Source organism: Diadema antillarum, unplaced genomic scaffold (genome assembly GCF_040938485.1).
Source record: "Diadema antillarum isolate AM-2024a unplaced genomic scaffold, OU_Dant_1.0 scf00000022, whole genome shotgun sequence".
Classification (NCBI taxonomy): domain Eukaryota; kingdom Metazoa; phylum Echinodermata; class Echinoidea; order Diadematoida; family Diadematidae; genus Diadema; species Diadema antillarum.
In genome coordinates this window covers 745,983-760,251 of record NW_027270911.1, presented here as the reverse complement: position 1 = coordinate 760,251, position 14,269 = coordinate 745,983, and positions in this window count along the sequence as shown.

Here is a 14,269-nt window from a genome sequence, read left to right as displayed (position 1 = left end):
ACTTGGTGATGGATTTAACAATCCAACTTTTTTCTCTTAATTCTCCAGCAGGTGTCATGATGACTGCAAATCACAAGATACAGCCCTATGGAGTGCACGTTCCATTCAGACTCCCTCAACGGCTCTACGATGCGGCCAAGAAAGGGGACATCCTGGAACTTAAGAACCTCCTCAAGGGACTGGCCATGGACGACGCTAGGAGACTCATGGAACACGACTCCATAATCACGGAACCTATCCTCAACATCGCGGTTCGATTCAAACACGAACATCTCGTCAGGGTCCTGGTCGAATTCTACGGTGTCAGTGTCGACGGGAAGGATAAGGTAGGCAATGGCGTGCTGGCGGAAGATTCTATTGACGAGACGACACCGCTGATGCAGAGTGTGTTGGGCGGGAACGTGAACATCCTCCGAATCATCTGCAAGAAGATCCGTGACGCCAACAAGGGTTTTCCCCTGCATCGCGTGTGTGGTGGCGACACGCCGAATGGCGTCCAGGTAGCCAAGATCCTCCTGCACAGTGGAGCTGACGTAAACCTTAAAAATGCCAAGGGGATGACGCCTCTAATGCTTGCCTGCCAGCGGAGAGCGACGGAGATGGTGAAGATGCTCTTGCAGCACGGGGCGGAGACGAACCTGTGCTCTCCTGACGGAAACACCGCGTTGCATTACGCCATCAAGCGTCCGGATGAGATAACAAACGAATCCATATGGAATCGATCTCAAATCCACAAGCTCCTGATGAAGCACGGGGCAGTGACAAAGAAAAACAGTCTTGGACTGACGCCGTTGTTTCTCGCTTGTATCAAAGGGAATACCGGTATGGTAAATTTTATCTTGACCTACTCATCGGCGAGCGATCGCGAGAGGGCGGATAGCTACGAGCTTCTGGCTACTGCCGCGTATTTCAACAGCATCAAAAGAGATGGCCGATTTACAATCATGTGCAAAGTGAATGACACCCATAATCTAGCTTACGAGTACCTATGCAAGGCCATGTCATTACGTTGCTCTCACAACCCTCACCTGTGGAAGTTCAGTAATCAGGAACGGGTTGAAGGATTGCTCTACCGTGTGGAAACGCAAACCATGGAAGAATTGTCGGCTATTCGTAACCACGGGGAAGGTCTCATGGTCGAACTGATCCTAGCGAGACAACGCATCCTAGACCCAGCTGCGTACGGAGATTATCTGTTGCCTTTCATTACGGAGTACTTTCTCTATCTGAAGAAGCATCGTCATTTCCGACAAGCTATTTCGCTTCTCACACATAGCCTGCGACTCCAGCTGAAACTTTCTCATCGCAAATTTGAGCATACGATTATATTCCTTCTGGGGATGGTGAGATCGTACAGAGTGATCGCAGAGAAAGAGGTCATACCTGAAGATGAAAATATGTCAAACATCCTGGAAGCGATCATGGCGTTTATGGAGGAGTGCTACCAGTGCGATATATCGGAGAAGAGATTCCTTCTACGCTGGCTGTATTTGACGCTTCTGCATCTGCTCTACCTGTGTCTCCTCAATCGTCAAATCAGCAGTGACAGACACGTGATCAAGGATCTTACAGCGAGGTTCCTCCGAACTACCAAGGATCTGAAAGATTCCGTCCTCTCTACCTACGAGCACTGCGATGAACCGTATTTGTTTGGTCTGTGGACTCGGGAGCCATACCGCGCTGTTGCTGGCGACAACGCGTTGCACGTGGCGTGCAGACACATCCCCAGTCCGGAATATTCATACAGAAAGGTGGATAATGGGTCCGAATCTACGGCTCTGGCGTTGCTGCTCCAGATCTTGCTGGACTGCCACCAAGACATCAACGCGCGAAACTGCGAGGGCAAGACACCCCTCATGGTCCTTCTCGACCGCCACGCCCCATCCACAACGGTGCCGATCCGAGAAGCAGTTCGCACTCTATTGACAGCCGGAGCTGACCCGAACGCAAAGGATAAACTGGAACAAACAGCTCTACACTCCGTGATCTCTGGTTACCTATCTCCCAGGTCTATTGTCTCGTCAGACAACGAACTCCACGAGGTGTTGAAGATGCTGCTGAAGAGTGGCGCGGACCCGAATTCGATGGACAAGCGGGGTTTCGCTCCTCTGCATGTTCTGCTGCATCAGAGCAGCATCCAAACAGATCGGCAGTCCTTTGCCCACGTGGTCCGGACGCTGCAAGACTTTGGAGGGCTGGTTTATTTCGTCGCGAAGGACGGGCGAACAGTTCTCGACATGTGCGAAGACGAGGATCTCAAGGAGGAGCTTGTAAGGCGGGTATCAGCGTCGCAGTCCAACTGGATGAGGTTATCGCGTTTAGCGGCGAAGACCATTCGTACGGCCAGAGTACCGTACCGTGAGTCAATGCCGGAAGTTCTTGTGCATGTGATCGAGCTAAGACATTGACGTTCTCAGATGGTGTAATGCGAGCCAACTGTACGCGTTATGACTCAAGCAATATAGTAACGCCCTCTCTCATGGAAGTGTTGTTCCAAGAGTGTTTACTATTCAATTCCGCCGACAATAGGGCATTTCATTCTTCTCCCACATTTACTTTTGTGTCGTTTCAGTCCGCACCAATGAAACTACCGGTGAAGTTGCTCATTATTATAGTCGCATACAGGAGTCCGAGTTTAAGTTGTATAATGTATAGTCAAAGAGAGTATATATCGGATAGAAGCCAGCTCACCTGCTCGAAGTGCATGAAAGGGTGCGTCAAGTGAAACGCAGAATCAATGAGCACGGACACGTTCTCCAAAGTCAGTCCTCGACAGAACGACGAAACATTGTCTCAGTACTTCTAACATGGAAATATGCAAATCAAGGCTTGTTTCGCTGGTGATTTCTCGATGTAGCATACAAAATGATGTTGTTTCACTTCTTCTCGCACAAGAAAAACGCATGCATCGCGGTTTGGCAGTCCTATTCTGCGGCTGAGTGTCGTGGCACCAAAGACTGACTTTAATGGGAACTTGTGGAACTGACAATAGTGTCAGTGAAACTATTGCACACTGACATGGCGACGCGATGATTTGCTGATAAGTCACTGTCAAAGTAAACCAAATTTTGCTGTAATTATATTCAAAGGTAGCTTTTACTGCCGGACGGAGATGCGTGTTTGCTTTGTACTATTCACAGAGGCAACTTTTAGTTTCATTGATACAAGTGGTATAGTTGTGAAGTGCTCAGTGGCATCTGAGTGTAACTGGTAATTGAGCATAATTATATAGATGTCAGCAAGGAAAACAGGCAAGATTAGATTATGATTAACTTCCAATTGGGTCATTGCAATGGACATTCCAACCAATAGCTTACATACAAGACGCAGTAGATAATCTCCATGCTTTAACACAACACATAGGAATGACAAATTTTGTTGCATGATTTGACTTATGTCGCGCTAGTGTGAAACAGTACTTTGACACACGCACCTTACGCAGATGGTCTCCGTAAATGAGGAGTATTATAACTTTTTTTTTTCTGTTTGGCATTATACGTGATAAGATTCAGCAATTTATTTCTGAAACTGCCGAGAATTGCTTATTGAATATTACCTTTAAATCATAATATAAGTACTTTACAATTATAACCTACTTACATATACGATGCCCTACATTCATTCAATATACTGAACTCAAATTCAGTAACATTGAAGAGCCACGGGATTAAATTAGTATACATGCATTAGATTGATTATTGTTTATGATTATTTTTATTACTACTACGTGTACTTTATTATTATTATTATTATTATTATTATCATTAATACTATTATTATCATCATCATCAATAGTTTGCAAGTTCCCATGCAAAATTAAACAGAACAATGACACTGAAGCGACCACAGGTCACCTTACATTAATAATTACACCGATTATTATTTAGCGTATTAGCATGTTAAGAATTCGTTGCACAGTGAGGGTATTTCAGAAGTAATCGTCTTGGAGACTTCATTTGGATTATCGAAATTATGCAAGTTGCGTGATAGAATGCTTTCCTGGGTCTTTTCGAGTGACAATACTGTCAAGTGCTGGTGTGCTTTTCATCATGAGTTGAATGCTCTATTAACAGTACATTCTATTCATCGAAGTGATTGGTTTGAAGTTCATTATCAGTAACGTATTTCAGACAGGTTTTTTTTTCTGAATTTCATTCATCTTTGACGAATTATGAGTTCCTCGTGACATTCCACTACCGTATATTTCTTCACACGTTTTTCATGTTTGAGTATTATACGAGGACACGTAGGCCTACCTCATGCCGGTAAAACATTATGGGACAAAATATGTAATGTTTACGCTGAGTGCACGGAATCACGTGGCTGACAGTTTCCCATGTATTTGATTTTTTTTTTGCGTTTTATATGTGTAATAATGAAGTAATTTGCTGCCCTTTCACTCTCACCTTACAAGGGTCAAATAGCTATCTTTACATAATCTATATAAGCATAATCTTTCAAGATTTATCATGGAGTACAACTGCAAGTTCCGATTAAGCACATAATGCCTCAATGTAAATCTGACATTTTGTGTCATGGTTTAAACCTTTCAGAAAAGATCTTACTGGTACATCAACAAGTTGCATATCTTCAGTTTTTATCATTACAAATCTTAAAACGCACACACCTAAGCTAAGAATCCAAGGACCGAGCAAATCCATCTGGATCGTAAAACGCGTTCATAACTCAGAAAGTTAAGTAAGAGTTTGAATGCCGAGAAGGGAAGGTCCCTAAGCCTCACTCTGATTGGTTAAAAGTTCACTTATGTTTATGTGCTTATTAATCGTTGTCGTCCCCAACAAGCGGTAATGTATACAAGTCTGTTCTCGGAGTTGAGTTTCCATAAAATGCAAATTCGAAATCTTGCTTAGACATTTCGCTTGTAATAGAGGTGGGCTATAGAGGGTCAATTTTAGGTCACATTTTCAGAACATGCTCATCACACCTTAGTTTGATGACTTTGTGCCTACTGACACCATTTTTGAAAAAAAGAACGAAAAAAATGCGAAATCCAGGGTGCCGCGGCCGAAATCGTTAAAAATCCAAGATGGCCGCCGTTTTGGCTTAAAAAAGACATTTTTGGCTCTAACTCGGCTATTTTTTGCTCTATTGAGATGGTTTTGGTGTCTAACCCCATGTTTTAGGGGTCAAGGAAATGGATTATAGTGTTAATTTTAGTGTAAAACCTCATCTTCCACATGATACTAACCTGTTTCCCATATTTAGGGTTAAATTTTCTTTGTCCTTTACCCCTACCCCACCCGCCATTTTTTCACCTTTTTTCTGTATTTTTTTCAAGTCATCTTATCTACCATACTCTTAATAATAAGTTCTAGCTATCATTCAGGTTTTTCTCCCAACGATACAACAAGAAATACACAAAAATTCGTTATACATGTATGTGTCATGCAGATACCGGTATGTGGCTGGTGCATTCAGGATGCATGGTAACTGTGCAACCAGTGCTAATACTGTTTCTGTATTAAAGTGCCCATTGACATTTGGTCTTTAGACCTTTAACAATAGTCAAAGTGTACAATTCTACTGTAGGTAGTACAATTTTGTAAAATGACTTGAATAAGCCTTCTATGATATGCCAATATTGTCCAGCACAAAGGTAATGTTTCGGCTGGATGATGCATCCCATGAGCCCATATATTGTACATTATGGAAGAATCTGCATCAGCAGTACTGTCTGTACATCAGCTTGCTTTGGGCATCACTAGTGCTGATGCTGATCTGTCCCTTTCATTCTTTCCATATGCTTGATTCCATGCTCTTGGTCTCAACACATACCAAGGTGCCAGTTTCGTGCACCTTTGTACGTGTATGTAATCCAATATCGCAATGCAGAATCATTGATGCCCAGTTAACTATCAACAATTTCTTCAAGGTTGGAATGGGCAGTTGGTTGTATGATGCCATTGGTTGACTTTAGATTGAATGCATTCACCATGTCATCTTCGGTAAGCAGATCAGGGGCAGGGAGATTATCAGACTGTCCTCCAGTCGCTAGAAGAGTCAAGTTCATCTTTACTTCCATCTCAGAGATTTGGTATCAAGACCTTATACACTTGTTGATGCACAATAATCTCGATGGGATATGAGTATGCGGTATGACAGCTCTCCACGTAAAATAGCTTTGAGTTTGGTGAGATCTCTGGTATCTACAATGTAGGCATTCCTTGAGTTCGTCAACTTTGTTAATTAATGGGCCTCCCCATGTTTTAAGTTTCTGTAACAGACAGCCTATGCACATATCGGTACTCTAACTGCTTGTTGTGCTTGGGTCACATTTTGGAAATGGAAAAGAGAACCTAGGGACTGGAAATAACAGATAAAGTCAACAGATATTAATTACCTCAGCTTTAGGCACTTTCAGTCACTGAGAGTGAGATGATGACTTTACCATTATGATGCTATGTGAAGAACATACATTGTACATAACATTTGTTTGTCATAGAACTGGTTGGATAATCACCCAAATGGTATCAAATTTCCCATCAAACATGAGGACTCTTGCTTTTTAAAAGTACAGCAATATACCGTACAATGTACATGGTAGGGAAAAGCAGGCATGAGAAATAAGGGACCAAGTGGTGATGGTGAAACACCAAAACTAGGCTAAAAGATGAAAAAAATGGCTGAGTTATGGTAAAAATGTGTTTTCTAGGCAAGACGCCAGATACAATGTACATCAACCAGTCAAGTATGGTGCTGGACAATTGACATATGTGAAGGCTTATTCAAGTCATTTTACAAAATTGTACTACCTACTGTAGAATTGTACACTTTGACTTTCGTTAAAGGTCTAATGACCAAATGTCAATGGGCACTATAAAGCAGAAACAGTATTAGCACTGGTTGCACAGTTACCATGCATCCTGAATGCACCAGCCACATACCGGTATCTGCATGACACATACATGTATAACGAAAGTTATTTGTGTATTTCTTGTTGTATCGTTGGTAGAAAAACCAGATTGATAGCTAGAACTTATTATTGAGAGTATGGTAGATAAGATGACTTGAAAAAAATACAGAAAAAAAGTGAAAAAATGGCGGGTGGGGTAGGGGTAAAGGACAAAGAAAATTTAACCTTGAATATGGGACAAAGGTTAGTATCATGTGGAAGATCTAGTTTTACGCTAAAATCATCATTATATTCCATTTCCTTGACCCCTAAAACATGGGGTTAGACACCAAAACCATCACAATTGACCAAAAAATAGCCGAGTTAGAGCAAAAAATGTCTTTTTTAAGCCGAAACGGCGGCCATCTTGGATTTTTAACGATTTCAGCCGGGGCACCCTGGATTTCGCATTTTTTTTCGTTCTTTTTTTCAGAAATGGTGTCAGTAGGCACAAAGTCATCAAACTAGGGTGTGATGAGCATGTTCTGAAAATGTCACCCTCTATAGCCCACCTCTACTTGTAAATACGCGTTTGCAGCTACAGTTCTATCTAATTGCATGTTGCTTTATCATCGACAAACAATGACAGTCGTGGAATCAATCCCAATACCTTTTCTATACGTTCTAGGCAGTTGGAATGAAAATATGTATCGATCATTTATTCTGTCATTTTGACTGATGTTATGAGATTTGAGAAAGGTCAATAAAAGTTGTAAAGCGCCCCCTAAAAACAACCAAACAACTAAACAAACAAAACTAAAAACAAACACACTTAGGGGAAAAATTCCACCTGCATCTGGACCCCTTGTATAAGACCAGATGAATAAAGGCTATCCAGCCGTCTTGTAAACAGGTGGACCAAGAAAACAAACCAACAAAGAAACATAGGCCTAACATATAGGATTGTCTACAATAATACTTGCTGTGCTGTGTTTTGATCCAGATTCCGAGAATTAATTCTTTTGCCCCTTTGAGGAACATTATTTTTAAGTCGTGACTCTACTAACGGTGCTTGAAAAACAATAAGTTCTCGCACAGTTTTGAATATTACAATTAACCTTTCCTCGCACATAAAAAACTATAAAAAACCCAACGTTTTGGACAGGTCAGGACAAGTTCACCTTCATAAACATAAGGATTGAGAGAATGTAGCAATATTAGTAGAACACATCATTGAAAGTTTGAGGAAAATCGGACAATCCGTTCAAAAGTTATGAATTTTTGAAGTTTTTGTGCAGTTACCGCTGGATGAGAAGACTACTGCAGTGTGTGAATAACTTAGATGTCACATGCGTACAACAATATAAGGAAAATATAAAGAGAATTTCACAAAATTTCATCTTATGAAAAAAGTTCACATTCCCCCGACTCGTTACCGACAAATGTTATGGGTAATATTATTCCCCCTGCCTCTAGAAAGAGCCAAGTCAAGTGCTCTTTTATTATGTGAAAAAAGTGAAAATATGTTGAATTTTCTTTATATTTTCTTTATACTGTTGTACGCATATGACTCACAAGCTGTAGTAGTCTCCTCATCCAGCGGTTCCAACACAAAACTTTTAAAAATTCATAACTTTTGCATCGATTGTCCAATTTTCCTCAAACTTTCACTGATGTGTTCTACTAACATTGTTGCATTCTGTCAATCCTTATGTTTATGAAGGTGAACTTGTCCTTTAATTTGTACACCTTGCGAGTGAGTTAAATGTAATAAGGACATCAGTCGTGGAACCAAGGCGACTCGTGTGATACGTGTATATCAAGGACTCTCTGTTGGATGATTTAATAATACAGCATGTACGTTCCTCATGGTCCAATCGTGACTTCACGTCAAACTATGCACACATATAATGTATACTGATTCTTACGTCTCTGCCCTCTTATGCTAACAACCTTTTCTTTCAAGTGAAGCTTCAACTTCCTTTATTCTTTCCCAGATTCTTCCCGTGTTTTTTTTAAATATCCTTTTTTTTTCAATCCCATTGAGATTCAGAAAACATATATCCATGTAGTTATTGTTTGGTTCTGTATTTTTCATATACTGTCTTTACTATAATTATGTTATCAGTGTTTCTGAAGGGTACAATTATTGTAAATTTAAAAATGATCTTTGATTTTGGCCCTTTGCTCAAAGTGCATTGTAATTGGTTTAGTTGAAGGATTTCCACAAGCCTCTCAGGTCCTAAATTCATAACTGACTTTAAAATCGGTTATCTAATGTAGAAGAATGCCCGGGAGGAGAATGCCTATCCTATCTCTTTCTCATTCTTTGCTGCTATTTTTCTTTTATTTTTCTCCTAATTTTGTGCAAATTTAGTGAATTTGATTAATCAGTTGAAAAAAAAAACACCTCACAAACTGTTTCCGGATACACAGTGTAAAATTTATTTGGCGTTGCCAATTTGATGACAAGACGATTATTTCTGCAGCATGATCATGGATTTTATTGAATGAAGATTGAATGGTAAAATTAAAGAAATCGAGGTGGTAAACACATTGTGTATGTACAATCATTTAATAAACTTTCTGCTGATCTGAAAAAAAAATACATGGTGACATGTTAGGCCACTATATGGATATAATCCATCAGTCAAAACATTTTAATGGAATGATCATAATCTATTGCAACATCATGGTATGACCTGGGAAGTGGATTAAGTTGCTCAGGTCACATTTTATTGAAATGTTATTATCACACACAATCGACGTTCGGCTTGCAACTATCAGCTAAACTCAGTAATTTGATGATCATCACTAGCCAGAAACTATCTTGCCTACGCCCGCATTTTTCTTTTTGCCTAGTACAACGTATGTACTTGTATGAGTAGTCTAAGTTACTTGCGTATTTGTACATAATATCGTTATGATGCAAACTGGTCTTGCGTCAGAATGACGTCATATGACTAAATCTTCTCTGTGCCAGTCATCAGTATGGCATATGTAGACAGACCAGTCCCAGCATATCCGTAAATAAGATTTCATCAAAAATCTGTCAACATAGATTAACCACATTGTATGTCATGGAGGGGGGGGGGGGGGCAACACCATTACCCCCCCCCCCCCCCCCCCCCCCGACTCTTTTTGCAGACTCACACTCTCGCTTGATTTACAGGGTGTTTCATAGAAACGTTAATAGAGCATGGATGTTACAGTGACTGGACCAGTCATTCGTTGTGAATCTCCGTTTTAACATGTATTCCAGTACAACAAGAGAATGGTGCAATAATTCCCGGTATGCTAAAATGCACCCAAAAGTGTAATGTCCACAAAAAAAAAAAATGCATATTGTCTGTACCACAAGTGTGTTAATAAAATGAGCATCGTCAACACAATGATAAAGCTGGAGTTTCATTTCCTGGCGTTCTTCTTGTGTTTCTGTTTCTTTGCTACAAGGAGTCTGCTTGCTTGCATCCGTCCTCATATCCAATTTGGCCCACCGTAACACGTGTTCAAATTGTTATCCAGTTTTTCATTAAAAGAAGTTGAAACGTTTTCCTGGAAATTCCCATATTTCATCTTTATACGTAGGAAAGGATAGCTTTTGTTTTTAAAAGTTACAGATGTACAAACGTGCTGTCTGTGACCTTGAAGTAGCGATGGCCCAAGGCCTCTTAAATATTGATACAAAATTATGCTAGCCCAAGAAAGTCCTTACTGAATGACGGCTAAAAATTGCTTATCTATCCAAAGTTGACATTGATGAATTTTGCCATCCATCTAATCACTGTCATATCTAAGAGCTCATGTAGCTAAGAGGCAAGAAAATCCATCCAGGGTTTTATGTTTGTTTGTTTTTTAAACAAAATCTACAAAATCAGGGATGTAGAGACAGACCGATGGATGGACAGACATCCCAAAATCATCACCTCTGGAGTGAAATGGAAGCACAGAAGCAGAAAAATGTTTTTGGTTGAGACCTCCCTTATGGCTTGGGTCATCAATTTAAAGTAAGTGCAGGCTTCGCGACTGCCACTGTTATGACGACCTTTTCACATTATAATGCTCCGAAGGCAAGCCATGAGCGAGAAACATCAGACGTGCATGAATGTAATTGTGTTGGGGGGGGGGGGGCGTGATGTCCGTTAGTCTGAAGGTTCGTTAATGAAAAAAAAAGTAATACAGTGAATAAGGTTTGTTTTTCCTAAGGTTCGTTATTCCGAAATACTCTATACAAATTCCGTATACCCAGAGGTTCGTTGACTCGAAAATGAAAAGGGGTTCGTTAATCTGAACATTTGTGGCATCATTCCAAAGTTTTGTTATTCCTAAGATTTATTATTCCAGAGGTTTGTAATTTCGAAAATTAAATGTTTGCTATTCTGAAGGTTCTTTAATACAAAATTAGAATAAGGTTCATTGTTCAAAAAGTGTTAAGACAATGCATACACATGTACATGTATTAACGATCCTTTGGAGAACCTTATTTCGTTTTTGGATTAACAAACCTTTGGAATATTAAACAAATCTTGTTTCATTTTCGGATTAACGAACTGTAATCGTTTGATGGATGTTACATCTCCAAAGCGAGTATAATCGATGCAGTGAAGCTTTCAGTCCTTGTACACGTTTGAGCTTTGAAACAAAATTCAGTCACCACGCACTCATTTGACATACTCAATGATACACTCTGTTGTGAAACAGATGTGATTGCCTGGAAAAAAAAAAAAACAATCACGGAAAAGCAGCTAAACTTGGACATCAAAACCACATAAAGACATTCTTATGTTAACAATTTTTATTGTGAATTCAATATTTTCAGATATTTTTCAAGAGACAGATCTGCTAAACACAAATTATTGATGACAAGACATATCCAATACAGTAAACTGTAAATCATGGTACATGTTTCTACATTGTAAATATATTTCTGTCAAAAACATATTTACAGTCAAACGAGAGTGCATGCCTATTACGACGAACACCCTTATATGTACATTAAAACATGTACCTATTGTAACAAAACTCATTACAACAAAATAACAGCTCGAGCCCTACAATTATTATCGTATTCCCGGGTCTATATCTTTGCATATTTTACTTGTCTGGCTTCAAAAAAAAATTTGATACACTGTATGATGAAAGAAAACTGAGAGTCCAGGGACTTCATTATAATGGGAGTCACCTGAATTACCCTGTTTGACCTGACAAAGGAAAGTTTTGAGAGTCTTTTTCCAGATCAACAGCACAAGACTTTGAGGGTCTGGTAAACTTGTAGAAAATTGCACATCTCAAAGACTAATAATCAGTACTAGATTCGCTTTTGTCCAAACTCACATGGTATTAGAAAGTTTGTCAAAATCTCTTGTTTAACAATTGATAGGCAAAGCATGAAATAATAATCACGTTATGTTTGTAACCTTTTACTGAAAGGTTTTCGGGTTTTTTTCTGTATGTTAGATTACAGAATTCAGCATCCTACACTTTCTCCTTTACTCATAACAATTCAACATTCATTGTTAGACCTATTTTGTCCCCATCGCGCTTTTCACTGTAGTTAATAATGCAATTGTTACTTCTTGTAGCTGGGACATGAGTGGAGGTTAACTCACTACCAAGGGGTTGACCTCTGTAGGTAAGAATTTGGGTCATTAAGATGAAGGATTTTTATTTAACCCTTTCTGTGTAAGGGATTTGGAGAGTGCGTACAATGCTACATGCCTTTCTGTACCAAGTGGCATTCAAAGCACACACAGAGTTAACAACATTAATTCCTACTTCTACATATCAGTTTCAGATGTAAACCCCAGTCAAGGTGTCTTCTTTCATTGCCTTGACCAAAGTATGATGTGCTGGTCGCTGACCTGGCAATATGATACCTGTCTAAACAATGCGCTCTCAAAATAGAACGCAGTGGCGGATCCAAGGGGAGCGCATCAGCCCCCCCCCCCTTTATTTTCTGTTCAAACAAAAGAAGTAAAAAGAAACTAGATATATCGCTACGGCTACTGATATGCCTCCGCCATAATGCATGGTTCTCCTAATAGGTCTATAGTACAATGTCTTGACAATGTGTGATGACAGTTTCACACAATTGGCAAAATATTAAAATGACAGGTTTGACACAAATAAGCTGAATGTTCACTTTCCTAGAACTAGGTTCAATTGGATGAATGATTAAAATGTCAGAGTGCAGGTATTTGGGGAACTGATGATTTTTACTTGACTTTTGACCCTTTTATAAGTTTATGCATTGAGTAATTTTCAAGGTATTGAGAAAAAGTATAATTTCAGTATTGAATGCGAAAATAGCATTATCTAAACCTGGCCTTTGACCTTTGACCTCACAGTTCCAAAGAGAATCACTGTAAGGTTGAACATGCATAAATATGTAAGTTTCATGATGATACCTTGAGTTACTTTCGAGATATGGAGGAAAAAGTGCAATTTAGCACTTTCACTTGACCTTTACCTTTTGACCTTTGACCTTTTGGCAAGAAACTTCCCCAAAAATATATATTGGGTAATACATGCCATACATCAAGTTTAAAAAAAAAAAAAAAAACTTCAGGCATAATTGCATTTTAAGGAAAGTAGTGATATTTTGAGGAGCTGATCTTGACCTTTGACCCCCCTGACCTTTGACCCATGACCCCCAACTTCCCTAAATAATCACTGCCCATCGGTACAAGCATATATACTAAGTTCCATGAAGATACCTTGAACCATTTGCGAGATATGGAGAAAAACATGAAATTTCATTTTTTTCCACAAAATAACCTGTGACCTTTGACCTTTGACCCTGTGACCCTAAAATCCACACAAAGTATTATCCCCCAAGGATATACCCTCATACCAAGTTTGATGTAAAACCACCACACGGTTCTTGAGATATCGACAAAAACAAAACGGGACAGACGGACGTACGGACGTACGGACGTACGGACGGACGGACGGACGGACGACCCGAAAACATAATGCCTCCGGCCACTTCGTTGCGGAGGCATAAAAAAGGGGGTGGGTGCGCTCCCCATTAATTTGGAAAGGCTCCCCCTCTTTACGGAATTCCTGGATCTGCCCCTGGAACATTCTTATAACTGTAAAAGTACTACACACAACACACAATCCCCCCCCCCCCCCACCTGATAAAATATGAAGACCTTAAAAACAGAAAAGAAAAAAAAGACTGGGTTTATTTCAGAGCTGGCAGTACGATACCTGTATAAACAATGTGCTCTCAAAATAGAACATTCCTATAAATTGTAAAAGTACTACACACAAGACACATCCCCCCCCCCCCCCGATAAAATATGAAGATAGTAAAACAAAAACAAAAGCAAAAAAGACTGGGTTTATTTCACAGCTGGTAGTAGGATACTTGTCTAGACAATGTGCTCTCAAAATAGAACATCCCTATGA